Source organism: Rhinolophus sinicus, linkage group LG07, assembly GCF_036562045.2.
Source record: "Rhinolophus sinicus isolate RSC01 linkage group LG07, ASM3656204v1, whole genome shotgun sequence".
NCBI lineage: Eukaryota > Metazoa > Chordata > Mammalia > Chiroptera > Rhinolophidae > Rhinolophus > Rhinolophus sinicus.
In genome coordinates, this window is record NC_133757.1 from 40,200,558 (window position 1) to 40,217,943 (window position 17,386).

General features: G+C 37.7%; 1 protein-coding gene across 31 annotated transcripts in view; it reads right to left on the reverse strand.

Moving 5' to 3' along the window:
* ANK3 (ankyrin 3) overlaps positions 1–17,386 on the reverse strand; it is a 591,144-nt gene that overhangs the window by 167,815 nt on the left and 405,943 nt on the right. The window lies entirely within an intron of this gene.

A 17,386-nucleotide genomic window follows, 5' to 3' on the forward strand; every position in this document is an offset into this window, starting at 1 on the left:
TAATTTTCATAATCTTCACAATGTCACATATAATCTGAATTATGAATTTTACAGACGTGGAAACAGTTAGCAAAACCATGAGTCAAATTAAAATCTGATACACACTCATGGTTTTAAAGAACACTTTATAATGAAAAATTTCAGATAGACACAAAGTTTGAGAGAAAAGCATAAAGAGCTTTATGTACTTACTCCTCACCCTATTTTTAATAATTATCAATCTTTTGCCAATATTATTTCTTCTATCTTCCCTACTATTTGTTTTCTTGCTGAGGGAGTTTAAGAAGAGTAGGAAAACAATCCTAAGAATCAAATTATTTCCTCCATAAACCACTACAATGTAATTATCTCTAACAGATAAGGATTTTTTAAAGAAATAAAATATCATCATCATAAGTCACAAAATACAAATAACTTCCTAACACTAAGACCCTGCCAATGTTCAGCTTCTCCCACTATCTCCAGTGATCTCACTTGGGTTGTTCAAATTAGAACACTCATATCTTCTAGATTGAACAGGCCCTTCAAACTCTTTTAATCTCCACAAGTACCCTAGTCTACTTTTGTTTTTCCATGTCCATATATTCATTGAAAAAACTGGGTAAGTTATTGTGTACAGTTTTCTACACGCAGGACTTGACTGATTGCATCCTCATGGAGTGTTGTTTAGCACGTGCTTTTTGCCCTGTATTTTCTATAAACGTTTCTAATAAAATGTTTTTAGCCATTGTACATTCTCCCATCTGAAGAACCCTTTATATCTCATTATCCTTTATGTCTCATTATGATAAAGTATAAATCTGTAATTAAGTCATTAAATGAAAGAAGAAGAAAGACCTGAGTAAAACACATTTGTTTTGGTAATGCTGGTGGGGAGTGGGCAGGACTCATATCGTTGCTCTAGACCAGGGGTAGGCAAACTTTTCCTACAAAGGGCCAGATAGCAAATATTTTCATCTTCACAGGCCATACAATCTTTATTGCAACTACTCAGCTCTGCCAATAGTAGAAGTAAAGCAGCCATATACAAAGCAGCCATATGCAGAAATAAGAGTGGTTGTGTTCTAATAAAACTTTATTTACAAAAATAGATGGTGGGCTGGATTTTGTCTGGGAACAATCATTTGCTGACCCCTACTCTAGAATTATCAGCTTACAACTGAACATTTTAACTGTATGTCACAGGTTACAAAAGAGGAAGTAAAACTATACGAGTATATATATATATGTGTGTGTATGTGCATTAAAAACAGCATATATGTGCATTGTATATGCTTTGGTCTTCACTGGTGTAGACTCTTTTTCGGTATGAATGAAAGCTGGCAGAAGCAAATAAACTTCCTGATAATTTTTTTGTCTTGCTCGTCTCTGTTGTCCGAGTACAAATGTGTGTCACTCTAACGACCCAAGCAGCACAGTGGATGAATCCTAGCCCTGAGCTAGCAGGTGGAGTGTCAGGCTAGGTCTGTAGGAAACAGTCTAACAGGAGGCTTACTGAGCCCAGAGCGAGACCCGTCACACCTAGTACTCATCACTTCCCTACGTGAGTCAGGGCTTACATTCTATTTCCCTTAAAAAATGTGCCTTTGCCTGGCTGAGAAGGACTTAATTAACCTTTATCACAAGTAGGCTATTTTAGTGAGAGGAAGAACTCTACTTCTAATTTTGTTCTCTTCATGTATTCTCATAGACGCATGTACTCATAAGTAGATACACAGATGTCAAAAGGGTACCTTGAATTCCTAACTCCCACATTTTTCTACACCTCTCCTACAACTTTTAGAGGAATATTTTCTATTTCTATAGCACGTAAAATGTGTTGTACAGGGCTTACTATGTAATTACTATGTAATTTTATTTTATCTTCACAACTATCTACTGCAGTAAGGTAACTATCATTAACCCACTTGACAGACAAATAAACTGAGGAATAGAACTGGTCAGCAATTTGCATATTTAAGAGACAGCTAATTCGAGGCAGAATCAGAACGAGAATTCAGTTCTAGACCCTTGGGCAGCAGTATTTTCACTCAGGGATCATAACGCCTCTGTCTAAATGCTGTTGCTTCTCATCATTGTCAAATGGAGCTCCTGAATAAAATGCAAACATTTGCATTGCTGACTCAGGTAGTGACTGCTTCTATCAATTAGATTCAAATCTAAATGACAGTGGTAGCTTTGGACTACTCAATGGGGTATTTATATTTTGATCCCTCAGCTAACTAATAAAACTTTTTATACCTTACTTACGTACAAGGCCCGGTGCTGCGTTTCCATTGCATAAGCAAGCAACAAAATGATGAATCCTAACATATCAAAAGAGGCCAATAATGTTAGAGACAAAAGGACTTGTTTACTAGACCCCTCATTTGCAGTTGGTGAAATACAAGTTTGTGCATGCTTTCTGGGATGCCATTTGGCAGTATATAGAGAGGGTGCCCAAAAAATGTATACACATTTTAAGAAAGGAAAAAACTGTATTAAAATTATGCTGATAGTAACCATTTTGAGCACCTCTTGTAATTGCAGAAGTCAAATGTGACTTGTATTCATCTTTTGTTATCGGTATATACAGAGGATTACAATTTTAATACAGTTTTTCCTTTCTTAAAATGTGTATACATTTGTTTGGCACACTTTGTATGAAGAGCCTTCAAATCTATGACACACGTAAGGCTGAGGCTGAGTGCCGTGGTAGAAAGGGCAGGGATGCTAAGAGAAGCCCAGCCCTGAGGCCTAGGCACACTCCCTAAGACAGAAGCTGAGCAAAATGAAAGATCCTCAGCCCCAGCACGAACCTAGCAGGTGAAGCAAGCAACAGTAGTCAACTGCTGGGGTCAGGCAGAAGCATGACAAGAGATGTCCTCTGTGCAACAGGTGTGCAAGGAAAGCTGACTGTGGAGCACTGACACCATTAAAATTCACGGACCACCCCCCACCCAGCCCCCTAAGCGTAAGGCAATGGTAGACTTCCTCTAGAAGAATTTAAAAACTGGGGTGCACTGAACACATCAACTCAGCTCAACTTTTGAATAAACGGGCTCGATCTTCCATAGTTACAGCCTGGTAGAAGATGCGGTATGCCCATTCCCAGGAAAAGGTACTATTTACCTCAGTCTCTCCTGTTCCGCATACAATAGTCAGCTTTCTATATAGTGGAACAGGTGAACAATGAACAACATGCATCAAAGTTATGGGACGGTAGCAAACAGATGGAATTTCTAAGAAAGAGTCACGTGGAAACCCTTGATAAGAAAAACCACAAGATCAGAAATGAATTCCTTTGATGGCATCATCAGTAGATTTCATACAGCTGAAGAAAGAATCAGGGAACTGAAAGACATGTCAATATACGTGATTGAAGCTGAAACACAAACAGAAAAAAAGAGTGGAAAACAAAGAATAGAACATCCAAGAGCCGTGGGGCAGTATAAAACAGCTGATTGAAGTTACATAAGAAGAGAGAACGGGGCAAAAGAAATATTTCAAAGGGTAATAGTTAAGAATCAATTATGTCAAAATAATGAAATACATCAAACCACACATCCGAGAAGCTCAGAGGACACCAAGCGAAGTAAACAATAAACACATTCTACCTCTAGACACATTAGGCAAATGCCTGAAAAATGAAAGAGAAAAATCTTGAAGGTAGCCAGAGGAAAAAGGACACATTTCATATAGAGAGCAAAGATACTACTGTAATTACAGGACACTACTCATCAGAAATCATGCAATACTGAAAACAAAGAAACGACATCTTTACATACTGAAAATAACAAACGTCAAATGAGAAGTCTGTGCCCAGTGAAAATATCTTTAAAAAAATCAAGGAGAAATTAAGACTTTTTAAGAGAATCAAAAGCTAAGAGAATTCATTACGAGCAGACTTGCAATACAAAAAATGTTAAAAGAGGTTTTTTAGGCAGTAGGAATATGATAAGAGACAGAAAATGAGACCTACACAAAGAAATATAGAAATGGGAAAAAATGAAGGCAAATATAAAAGCTAATTGATTGTCTAAAGCAAAAATATGAACAATAAATTGTGACATTTACAATATGTGCAAAAGTAAAGTGTAAGACATCAACTGCACACAGACGGGAGGGAAGAATTAGGACTAACCTGTGGTCAGGCTCTCACACTATGTATAAAGTGATATAGCATTTGAAGGTAGACTGTGATAAATTAATAACATAGGAAATATGATATGTTAAGTAAAAAGTAAGATATAAAAGAACACGAAAAACGTACTCTCATTTTTATACATGTTAAAAAGGCTATAGAGACATTGGCCCAAATGTTAACAATTTATCTCTCAGTGGAGATTACAGATGATTTCCTGCTTCTTCACACTTTTCTAAAAATTTCTGTGTATATTTGTATAATGTACAGTGAAAAAATGGTTGTATTTCTTTTTTATTATTACCTAGTTTGCAGTCCCACCACCATGCTTTCTGGCTCAGATCCGACCAGTTACAGGTTTTACCTACTCATTAACTTTCCTAATATTTGAACTTTGAAGGAACCTTTTGAGTTTGGAGATATGCTGACGGAAAATATATACTATTACTTTTTTTCCCATTAATGTATCAAATTAAGTTTGGCTAGAGTTAAAGATCTAAGATTTTTCTAAGAAGAAACCTGAATTAAAACTTGGATAAGCACAAATTCTCCCTTTGAATCTGACCTGAATTTAGCGAAAACAAAAGTAAATGCTATTCTAATTTTGTATAAATTAGCTCTTAATAGAATATGTTTTCTTGTACCAAAGATGCAACAGTCAATGTAATACAATACATTAACATTTCGGAAATTTTTGTGTTTTAACTGATGAGGACTTCTGAGTTCATTCAGTCTAATGACCTATTTTACACATAGGGAAGAGACCAGGGAGGTTAAGTGATTGCCTACAATCATACAGCTTGAGGCTTGGCCAACACCCTGGGGTTCCCAATTCCCAGGCATTGCCCCTTCCGTTTCACTAGGCTCATTGAAAGAACAATTATTTTCATCTCTAGCACAGTAGCATCTTACTTCATGTAACTTTCCCATTAAACTATTCAATGTAATCATTACCCTGTTTCCGTGAAAATAACACCTAGCCAGACAATCAGCTCTAATGCGTCATTTGGAGCAAAAATTACTGTAAGACCCAGTCTATTCTATTCTATTCTATTCTAGTCTAGTCTAGTATATTCTAGTCTATTCATTATACCTGGTCTTATATTTTAGTAAAGTAAGACTGCGTCTATTAATATTTGCTCCAAAAGACGCATTAGAGCTGATTGTCTGGCTAGGTCTTATTTTTGGGGAAATAGGGTATTTACCATAAAAAAGTTAAAATGCAAATCTGATTAACCAATGCCTTCCTTTCTCTAGTATTTATTTCTCCTCAACCCTTTTCGAAGATGGGAGATGAAGACAAAAATGCAATCACTTACATACACACAAATATTTTCCAAACAATGAAGGAAATTGGCCATAAAAATATTTTATATAAAACATTAACATGATTTGGGTAAATATTCAGAATTCTGACTGAACAAAATTACACTACTCAGCAGGTTTAATTCTCTCAAATCTCTGGGCCAATAACAATCAAGTATGTAACAAAGTGACACGGATCACTGCAGTGTCCCCTAATGTGAGGATGTGTGATCTCAGCCCCCGTCCAGTTTATTCATGTCCTTTTACACTAATCTCTTTCTATCTTGATTTTCCAATAAGACTTTTCATTTATAACCTACACGTCTGGAAGGCACCAATAATTGAAGTGAAGGAGTGAAAAATATCTCAGTTAAGCAGAATATGTTTTACCTTCTACTTTTAGGGGAAAAAAGAAGCAAATCACCCAGAACAAGCTAAGATCTCTCAGGATTTCTACATATTCAGCATATTCCTTCATACTCTTCTACAGAAATATGTATCGTATGATATTATATTGTTATATTATGTTATACAACGGTCTCTCTTAATACTCTAACTCCAAAAGTAAATATTTTTACTATACTTCATAAACTATAAACTATGTTAGAAATGCAAAGATTGTTTTTTTAATTTTTTTTTTATATTTAAGTGTGTTTTTCCAGGACCCATCAGCTCCAAGTCAAGTAGTTGTTTCAATCTAGTTGTGGAGTGTGCAGCTCACAGTGGCCCATGTAGGGATCGAACCGGCAACCTTATTAAGAGCACTGCGCTCTAACCAACTGAGCTAACCGGCCACCCTAAAGATTTTTAATAATGAGTTTAGGGAGTTAGGGAATTCTATCCTGGTTCCTACTTTACTTCAATTGCATTTCTTAATGTAGGTCTAGTAGAAAGCACATTTCATTAGAAACAAGAAGACGAGACCCTAAATCTCACTTTCCTGACAGATGGTATTGGGAATATGTCTTATTCTCTATAAACTTATACTATCATCTTCATAATGGACAAAATACTTCCAGTCCCTCCACCAGAGGGCTGCCAAGAGATATGAGACAATTCATCTCAAAAGGAGGAAGGAAACTCACAGCTATTCCATGTCTCTTTATCTCATTTAACATACACAACAGCTCCAGAAAGAAGTACTATCTAGTTTTGTACTTTATTTCACAGATGAAAAAACTAAAACTCAGAAAGTCAAAGTAACTTGCCAAAGGTCACAAAGCTGCCATAATTTGACCCCAAAATCATGCTTCTTTCACTAGACTAGATCACACTGTCCCTGCACTTCTAAACAGTACAATTCTTACTATTAGAGCATTTTCAGAGCATCTAATAGTGTGCTAAGAGATAACGAAAATATTGTGGTCAGGGAGTGCGGTGGTTAAGAGATAGTACCAGGTGCCAGAAAGCTTAGGTTCAAATCCCAGACCTACTTCACACTACTTGCATAATCTTAGGGACATTTATTTAATTTCTCTGTATCACAGACTGTCTGTAAAAACAGGATAATAATAGTATCTAGATTATAGAATTGTCATGAGGATTAAATGAGTTAATAAGCACAGAGCCTTAACAATGGTACTTGGCATTCAGTAAACACTGTAAAAGTGTTATCCATTATTATTCTTTTTATTATTTATCATACAGGGTAGACATTTTTAAAATGTGTGAAATATACGCATCTCACACAGACATTAGGAAAAATCTGGGTAGAAAAGACTCGCAGACCTGAGATAAGCGGTGAGCTCTAAGAAGGAGCTAAAGCCAGCAGTTCTTAGGATGGATGCAAAAGGTGTTAGAAGGGTCAGCTCAGCACAGCTCAGTCTGCGGAGACTTCAGAAGGCCTGTGGCTGGGTAGGTCGTGGCAGAGAGGAGGGGGCAGAACGGGCAGGGCTGTGGCTCATGCAACATGATAGGTACACTTGGTATATAACATGGCATATGTGACAGAACGTGATAGAATCATGTGAATGTCATACTTTTAAAAACATGGACCTGGAAGAAAACTACCTCTGCTGGAAAATGGTGGAACTGCTTGCTTATCTCTCACCTCTCAGTTGTTTCTGAGAAACCCAGCTGAGGTGGCACACCCATCCCATTTCCTTTATGAAATAATCTCAACAGCAAGATCATTTTTGCAACTCCACAAAGTGAAATCCAGGCCATTGCCACCTTCCTTGTGATAAATGGCAGACTTTTCAATCTATTTAAATATATTAAGTGCAGTTGATTTCTGATTTCCTTCACCTCATCTCTCTCCTTTAAAAAAAAATGTCTGGGGAGGTAATCACTAAATGAAAAAGTGGATGCTTTTTTATTCTAGTCTCTTATACTTTAGCACTAGTCCTACTTTACACAGAAACAGAAAAATGATTAGTAAATTGGTACACAGAGAAAGCATAGGAAAAACATTTCAGCAAGGCTTACTTGCATCCTTGTTCACCCCATAGATATATATCTTTTGAAAAGTCTTCTAACCTGTGAGAGGGTCGGTTGATGATCAGAGTATGCCGTCCCAAAGTATGCCAGTTTGGGCTAAGTATTATTTGCAGCTCTCTGTCCTCTCCCTCTCTGTCTAAAACCAGGGCATAAATTTCTCTTGCCAAGAAGAGGAGGCTGCCTCTTAATCACTCATCATCAGTGGAGATGGCACAATTTCAATCTGCACAACAAACCTTACTATACAACCCTTATAGTTTTCTCCCATATATTTACCTTCCCACAATCTACCACCCCTAGAAGCCCCAATCCCCTTTCCTTTGACTTCTCACTTCTCCAAAAATTTCTTACCATTTGTTAAAATGGTATGAGCCCTTAGGGTCTAACTATGTCTTTGGGTCTTTGCTTCATTTCTATGAAGGATTCCTTATGCATAGATAAACCTTTTCTCCTATTAATCTGCCTTTTTTCAGTTTAATTTGCAAGCCTCTGGACCTGAACCTAAGAGGATAGAGGAAAAAGTTTTTCTTCTCCTACAAGGTCATATTTTCTAATCTTCAGGCAGGCACAGAACAGGTACTCAATCAATGTTTGATAAATACTATTTAATAGTCATATTTTGTAGAAAAATAAAGAATTGAATTTCTGTTCCCTTTAATTACCTTGAGAGTATAAAAACCTTTTTCTATAATTTTTTTCTACTGTCTTATCTGATAGTTTATTTGTATAATGATTTTTATTGCGATATAATTCACATACCGCAAAATTGATCATTTTAAAGTATACAATTTAACGATTTTAGTATATTCACCAAGTTGTGCAACCATCACTATTTATTTAGAACAGTTTTGTCATCTCAAAAGAAATCCCATAACCTATGCTGTACTTGTCAGATGGTTACCAGATTTGTCAGGGTGATCGCTTCATAAGGTATCTAAATGTCTAATCACTACATTGTATACTTGAAACTAAAATAATATTGTATGTCAACGGTAATTGAAAAATAAACTGGAAAAAAAAAAAAAAAAAGGAACCCTATACCATTAAGCAGGCACTTTTGATTCCCTGGCAACCACTGATCTACTTTCGTCTCTATGGATTTGCCTATTCTGGACATTTCATAGAAATGGAATAATATATCACCTTTTGTGTGTCTTCTTTCACTTAGCATAATGTTTTCAAGGTTCATCCATGTTACAGTATGTATCAGTACCTCATCAGTACCTCATCCTGGGGATTTCAAGGATATACCCAGGAAAATTATAAACAATGGAAGATAAGGAAACACTCAGCCTTTACAGTCTGACATATAAGTAGGGCTTTCTTACAGATGGTCTATTATTAATAATACAAATATAAAATAAACTCAGAAATTTCCCCTATACTGCAGCAATCATTAAGGTGAACACCATTGTTTGTAAAAGTCCATTTTTTTTCTTCTTTTGAGGCTTTAATTAAATGAAATTGGTCTCTGTAGAAAAGTCTTTTTTTCTTCTCAGTTGTGCTAGCTACTAGCTGAGTCTACACCAACTTTTCTCTCTGTGCTTTCTGGATAAGGAGATTAAATCCACACAGGTCTTTCCGAGTGAGATTGTCACTGAAGATACTTGTGTCCTTGACACTTCCTCAAAACCTCACTGCCTTTCCAGAGAGACCAACCAATCCCATTGCATTAGACACCTGCTAGCACTAGTTTTCCCAAGAAGCAGCAGCAAATGCTTGGATAGTTGATGTCTGTTGTGAAATTAGGCTGAGTATTTGATCTGGTCTTCTCTAAAAAATTCAAGGTGTTTATCTATTTTCTTGTATGGACAATATGAGCCTATTTATTGTGAATACTGTCAGAAGCTTTCACTCGAAGTAACAGAGGATGGCTCATCAACAATTTATATAAGTTACTGCCAGGTGTCTTTCTAGTTCAGGCAGGTGATTTAGTAATGGGGGAAGACGGAGCATATTTTGAGTAAATATTCCACACCCTCTTTACCCCCTACATACCCTCAGCTGTACACACAGTGCCAGCTGTTGCCAGAGGGCAGGGAACCTGGGATCGAAAGTGGTCCTGGACCTCCTCCCTCAATTATAAGTGTCTCCTCTACCTTTGCACCATTGGATGTTACAACTCACTGGCTTTTTGGAGATATCTTGTCCAGTGGTTTTCAGGATATGCTTTAAATTTTTAAAAAACGTTTGTGATAAAATACATGTAACATAAAATTTCTATCTTAACCATTTTTAAGTACGAAGTTCAGTAGTGTTAAGTACATTTACATTGTTGTGTAACCAACCTCTAGAACTCTTTTCATCTTGCAAAACTAAAACTCTATATTCATTAAACAATTGCTCATTTCCATCTTCCCAGGCCATGGCAACCTCCATTCTACTTTCTATTTATGTGAACTGAACTACTCCCAGTACCTCATACAAAAGGAACCACAATGTTTATTTGTCTTTTTGTGACTGGTTTATTTCACTCAGCAAGCATAATGTCCTCAAGGTTCATGCATGTTGTAGCATGCATCAGAATTAACACCTTTTTAAGGTTGAACAATGTTCCATTGTATGTATATACAACCTTTTGTCGATTCATTCATCTGCCAATGGACACTGGGGTTGCTTTCACCTTCTGGCTATTGTGAATAATGTGGGTAAGGATACAAATATCTCTTCGAAACTCTGCTTTCAATTCATATATATATATATATATATATATATATATATATATATATATCCAGAAGTGGAATTGTTGGATCATATGGCAACTCGATATTTAATCTTTGAGTAATCTCCATACTCTTTTCCATAGTGGTTGTACTATTTTACATTCCTACAAATAGAGCACATGGGTTCCAGTTTCTCCAAATCCTCACCAACACTTGTTCTTTTCCTTCCCCTCCCCTCCCCTCCCCTCCCCTCCCCTCCCCTTCCTTTCATGGCTATCCTATGGGTGTTTAATATATGCTTTTAAAATATTTTTTTCACTATACATTTCAGGGTTTCCATAGTGTATAAATAATGAGATATTTTTGGCCACTGAGGATTAAAATAGTAAATGCCTTTTTATCCTGTAAGAATTTTTTAGGAAAAAAAAAGTTCTGCTAAAAAAAACCACCAAAAAAACCCCTGATACATGCTGATTTAGACTAAGAGATTTTTTGTTTTACACGAGAAAAAAAGTAATTACAATGAAAAACAAAACAAAACAAAAACCCTACCAATTATTCGGTTCTTACTTTGTGCAAACCCTATGAGACCTGTATCATCTCATTTAATCTCTACAACCACCCAGGAAATAGATGCTATTTAACTCAAATTTACAGGACAGTAAAGTAAAGCTGGAAGGAGCCACTGGTCACATGGCCAGAAAATGCCTGCGATTTCCATGGTTCAACTTTGGACAATTTACCCAGAGAAAAGTTTCCATAGCATGGCCTCAGTCAACGTTTTTCTAATCAAGCCTTCTCAGAAGTAGTACCTATGGAACTTGTTAGAAACACAGATAGCAAGGACCCACCCCAGATACAACGAGTTCAAATCTAGGGGAACGGGAGGCTGCTCCAGCTGGGGAAACTACTGCGAGACTCAGACTTGGAGGCTATAGAATAATGGTTTGTAATTTTCAAACTCAAGAGAGACCGGCTCTTTTTAGAGATAAGCCTACTTTGGGTTTCTTACCAGAAAATGTATGTTCTACCTTTTTGTCATAATATCAAGAGCTCATTTCAAAATATGATCATTAGGAATTCAAAACTGCAGAACTGATAGAGGGAATACAGAGAATGTAGTGGAACTGTGAATGCATTATAGTTGAGAATGAATTTGATGATTTGCCAGTTTTGAGGTTTGTTAATCTCTCAATTAAAATGTTCTTAAATGTGTAATGGGATTTCTTAGCAAGTAAGAAAAACTCCTTTACAACCTTGTTGGAAAATGTCCTTAATTCATTTTGCAGTTCTGGCGCAGGCAGAGAACGAACCACCAGCTGGTGTAAGAGAGGCAGCTGTCAGTTCTGGTTTTCCTGTGATGACCCTGGATTACATCCAAAGCTCAGTCTACTGCCTTCGATGTTAGAATAGTATGGACTACACAGTTGAATGTAGTTTATTTTACTTTATTTTTTTTAATTGTCTTATTTTACTTTATTTACTTTACTGTTTCTTGGCTCAAGCCCTGCCACCTTAAAGCTGTGTGGCTTTGTACACGTTAGCTAATGTCTTGCTTACTAGTGTAAAATAGAAATAATACCCACACCTCAAAGGATTCCTGTGAAGAATAAATGCAATAATGTTTAGGAAATGTCCTACAGTACCTAGAAATAAATGAAAGGTTATTGTTTAAATTGGTTTGAATTTTGTATACGTTTTTCCACCTTCTAATTCAAGGCCTCAGTAATAAGAGCTAAAAGGAACCTCAGGTCTTCTAGCCCAGCCGCTCTTAGTGCCTCTGAGGAAACATCCCAGGCTGAGCATGAACTTTCAGGCCCTTCTTAACTATCCTTAAACATCCCACCTCTCTGCCTCTTGGCTATAAAGAGATGTTAAATCCAGCATGTCTCAATGAGGCTACCAGTGGCATTTTGGTTCGGATGTTGTTATTTATCCACCCTGGTCTTTTCCCATTACATGCCAGCCACTGGGACAACTAAAAACACCTCTACAAACTTTCAAATTTTCTAAGGAGAACCAGGATCTAGTAGGACTCCAGAGAAGTCATGTCCTTAGAGAGGAACATGATGCCTGGAGTCAGACATGCTTCTTCGTGTCCACAGTTCTTTTCCCTATGTGACTGGAGCCTGCCACAGCTCACAGCCGAGCCGCCCCCTTTGCCCTCATATGTATGCCATCCCGCAGCTTCAACACTACTGACATTATCAACTGTTGTCAACACAAAAAAGAAATAATTGTGTGACGTGATAGCATGTTAGTTGACACTACTGTAGTAATCATACTGAGATACATAAGTGTATCAAACCCATATGTTGTATACCTCAAACGTCTATGTCAATTATATCTCAAAAAAAAAAACCAAAACAAAAAACCCTGCAATGACTCCCTTTCACCTGCAGGATTTAAGGAGTCCCTTCCCCTTGGGTTGAATGGATGGACTCACCATTCATCTCCAGTCTCATTTCACTTGCGCAAGTGGGCTTCAACTCTCTATTTCTTGGAGTTGATTCTAATCCCTGTATTTCCATCACAGCTTAGCTTTCCAGTTTGTTTTCTTAACTACGCTAGTCCATGTTGACCTTCTACCTGAGTTTGTTTTCTTGGAACTTCCTGCTTCGATTTGCGAGAGAGCCAGTAAATAATCATGTGTCCCAAGTTCACTCATTTTGCAACCTTTTTGTTCTTCCAAGTCCTAACCTCTTCCCTCTCTAGATGCCCACTTGCCTTTCTGATATAGTCTCAAACCATCAGAGCAAGAAGAGCAAGATTTTCTCAGAGGACAACCTGCAGTGCTCAGGAAAGGACCAAGGTACATCGGGATTGATCCAAATGCACTGTCTGAGGACAGGGAGTGTGGACAGTGTTCTGGAATGTCCAGCAGAGGAGCACAGCAGCCACCTGCCACTATTTGCACTCACGGGAGGAAATGCAAATTCTAGAGCTAATGAATAATTCCTTTAAAGTGCATATAAGTAAAGCAAGCTCTGCCACCTCCTACCTTAATACAACTCCACTTCACAGAATTTCAAAATAGGACTTATTCAGGCCATTTAAAAATGTTCTCAGAGCCACAATTCTAGAGCAGCACTGCAGGAAGCAGAGCACATATTGAAAGAGGAAAAGTGAAACAAGGAGAAATAGGTACCTTCCAGTTTCTATGATTTTTTTTTTATTGGCGTTCTTACTTTCTCAAACAATGCCATATTAATAGTTTCTTAAAGGTTGTCTCTCTCTCACGCTGACCAACCCCACTGCAAACAGTGTAACTGCAACATTCTGGAAAGTAATGTCTAGTTTCAGAAGCACACTATAGAGCTGCCATGATGCCATCTGCTTGACATGTCACGCTTTCCAGGTGAAGGTGTCCTATAATGATAGGTCCCTTCCTGGATGAAAGCAATGATAACAACAGTGACATACAAGGTCATGCCCCTTACCATGTGTCATGGGTCAAGCACTGTGCCAAGCACTTTATATGGCTCATTTCATTCAGTCATCACAATGGTTATGCATTAGGTATTATTACTGGGCCTGTGTTCTGGATGATCAAGCTGACACATACATAACTTGCCAAAGAACACACAAAGTAAGCCGCAGGGCCAGTGTGGGTCTCTAGCATCTGACTGTGACAGTGTTTATGCTGACACTGTACTATACCTACTCTCTGCTGGGAAAGGGAAGGGAAGCCAAACGCCACCTCCATTACTGTCAGACGAGGTAGCTGGGCAGAGGGGAAGGGCTTGTGGTAACCGAAATGTCTCTCGTCTTGCTGTTAAGAATGTCACAGGTTACATGATGAAGGAACTTGTCCCAGACCCCATCAGTGGTCCAGCATATATCTCAGGGCTCTTTTCCTCTCCATGTTGCTACAACTTAAAGAACCTTCACCTCTTCAGGTGAGGGCCAGCAACATAGGTCCCACAATACACAGTGAGATGTTAATAAGTTCAAATGGACTTACAGATTGAAGATAAAAATATTCCTTTCAAAATTATATAAGGGAGTCTTCTTTGATGTGGCATTCAGGGAATGAAATGCAAAAAGCAGAAATGAGGCTGCATGGCAGGCTTAGGGCAAGTTCTCTATAAAAGGCATAACCCCACTACTCTGCCCTTCCCTTACTTACTGGTTTTGTTCCTCCAGAGATGTTAATATCACCATGGCAACAATAATGTGATCAATGCAGTGGCCACATAGCTACTTGCACATAACTCACATTCCTTTGCTAATGCTGTCAAATCCCTACTTTCTCTGAAAGAGGATTATATAACCCATTTTTAAAAATGTCTTTGTCATTAATGCTGGTGAGCTGATTCTAGGAGATAAGCCTATATCTGAAAATCTGTGTCAATAAAAACGAATGTATTTATGTGTGTGTTTCATCTTTGAACAGATATCTAAATGTTAAAAAAACATAAAAGGACTATTATGGGTGGTTTTTACTTTCTTTCTTTTGCTTTTTTGTATTTTATTTAAAAAATTAATTGTACAATGAGGGGAAAATATATTTAACAATATATTTGCAATGGCACCACCACACAAACCAAAATAGAGTCCCCAGTCGCCCTACCCCCTGGCTGCCTCACAGCCTTTCAGGACAGGGTACCTTGGACATAATAATGGAGCCACTGGAATGCTACGTTATAAAACCACTGTTATAAAACCATCGCAAAAATCAGCCACACTCTTATAGAAGTGATGCCCATATCTTCTCCATGTCTGAGTCGCTGATGTACTTGCTAGCACCCTCTCGTGGTGGTTTTGTCGCCACAGCCTGAGGCCCTGGCTGAAAAGACCCTTAAGTGAACAAAGTTTGGAAACAGCCCTTGCTCAGTAGCTTTTGTTCTAGGTTTGTCTTCTAGGGTCACATACAGTGCCGAAAAGCAAGCCTCCCTAATGCTTAAATAAACTTGCCCCTGGTGTCTGATAGTCAATATTGGGTTTGATAAACTGGTCTAAAATTCTACTATTAGAATCCGATGGTTTCCCATCACCCTTAATGCAGCTGACATCAGTTTGGGAAGCAGTTCTCTAAACATCAAGTGAGGTTCAGTCTGAAATTCTAATAGCCTAGGGAGAGCATGGGGCTTGAGGAAGGCAGGTTTAAATAGGTGCTGGGTACCCAGGAGTAGTGGATAAGGGAATTCAATAACTAATACATCAAGCCCTTCCCAGTAGTAGGTGCTGGCTTTACCCTCGGGATTCCAAAGTTTGTAATAATACTCAGGCCTATCCTTGAGGAATTCAAAGTCTTACAAATGAGGTGAAGAACAGATGCGGAAGGCATATTTCATTACACCTCCACTTCATGCCCTCATAAGATTGTTGTGATAATACATATAAAATGCTTAAGAAAGAAGCTGCAACTTAGTAAATCCTCAAATTATAACTACTTCATATCATTAGATAAATTTTACCTACAGAAAGAAGGAAGAAAATGAACATCTACAGAGCGCTTATTTTGTAACAGGCAGGATCCTTGATGTTTTCACATTGATGCTCTCTGACTGAATGGAACACAAGAGAACATTCCAGTGGCTCCACTAGTATGTCCAAGGTACCATTTTGTGAAAGGTAGATAAAGGGCTGCCAGGCAGCAAACACAAAGGCTCTGCCTTTTTACAGTACAGCAAGGAACGGTTCGCTGAAAATAAAATGCTTGCCTCACCTAAAAAAACAAACAAACAAAAAAATTAAAACAAAAACTAAGTGTCAAAAATGTATTCTCTGTTACTGATTCCTTCACTGGAAGATTGAGGAGAGCAAATTAATGTTAAAGCCATTAACACAGAGGCATGTGGTGAGCACTTGGGAAGAGAATATTTACCAGATGAGAAGCTGGAGATAGAGGGTGCAAAAGGCATCTCAGCCTTTTAGGGGCTTAGCTAATAAACAGAATGTGCAAGACAAACAACACTATATAAATAAAATAACATTAAATGTCTACTGTGAGAGAGGAAGTATAGGGTGCAATGAAAACACATAGTGTGTTGATAGGGGTAGAGACTCATTTTAGGGGGTCAGAGAAAGTGTCTTTGAGGAATAGGATACAGGCACTCTTTACACAGATTAAAAAGCTGAGGTTCAGAGAAGTTATGTAATCATGTGGCATAAACTCTGGCAACTGGAGACCTCTCTTGAGATCTATCTCAATTTTTGATATTTCTGAACACCTCATAGCATGAATTAGGTAGAAATTACAATTTTAAAGTTTCTAGTCACTTTTTTACCCCTGTTGAGAAGATTTTAGTTTTATTGTTGTTCCTGGTGGTGGTGGTGGTGGTTTCTGGTGGTGGGAAAGGCAAAAATCTTTTTTTGGAGTTAAAAGGGGCAAGTTTATTAGGAGTAAAATTGCTTTGCATAACAATTCAAAGGATCATTTTCCTGGGAGGGGGGTGAATTACGTTTACAGATAATTGTGACACTGAAGGGAAGGATGGCTTCAGACTGATGGTGTCTCAGCTTTGTTCAAAAGACCTTTCTGTGATAATGGAAATGTCACATATACTGTGTTAATACAGGAGCCACAGCCACATGTAACTACTGAGTACCTGAAATGTGGTTCTTGAGAATGAGGAACGGAATTTTAAAATTAATTTCATTTAAATTAAAGTCAATGAGCACTACCGTGTTTCCCCGAAAATAAGACCTAGCTGGACCATCAGCTCTAATGCGTCTTTTGGAGCAAAAATGAATATAAGATCTGGTCTTATTTAACTGTAATATAAGACTGGTCTTACAGTAAAATAAGACCTGGTCTTACGTAATATAAGACCAGGTCTTTGACATAATATAATACTGGATCTTATATTAATTTTTGCTCCAAAAGACGCATTAGAACTTATGGTCTGGC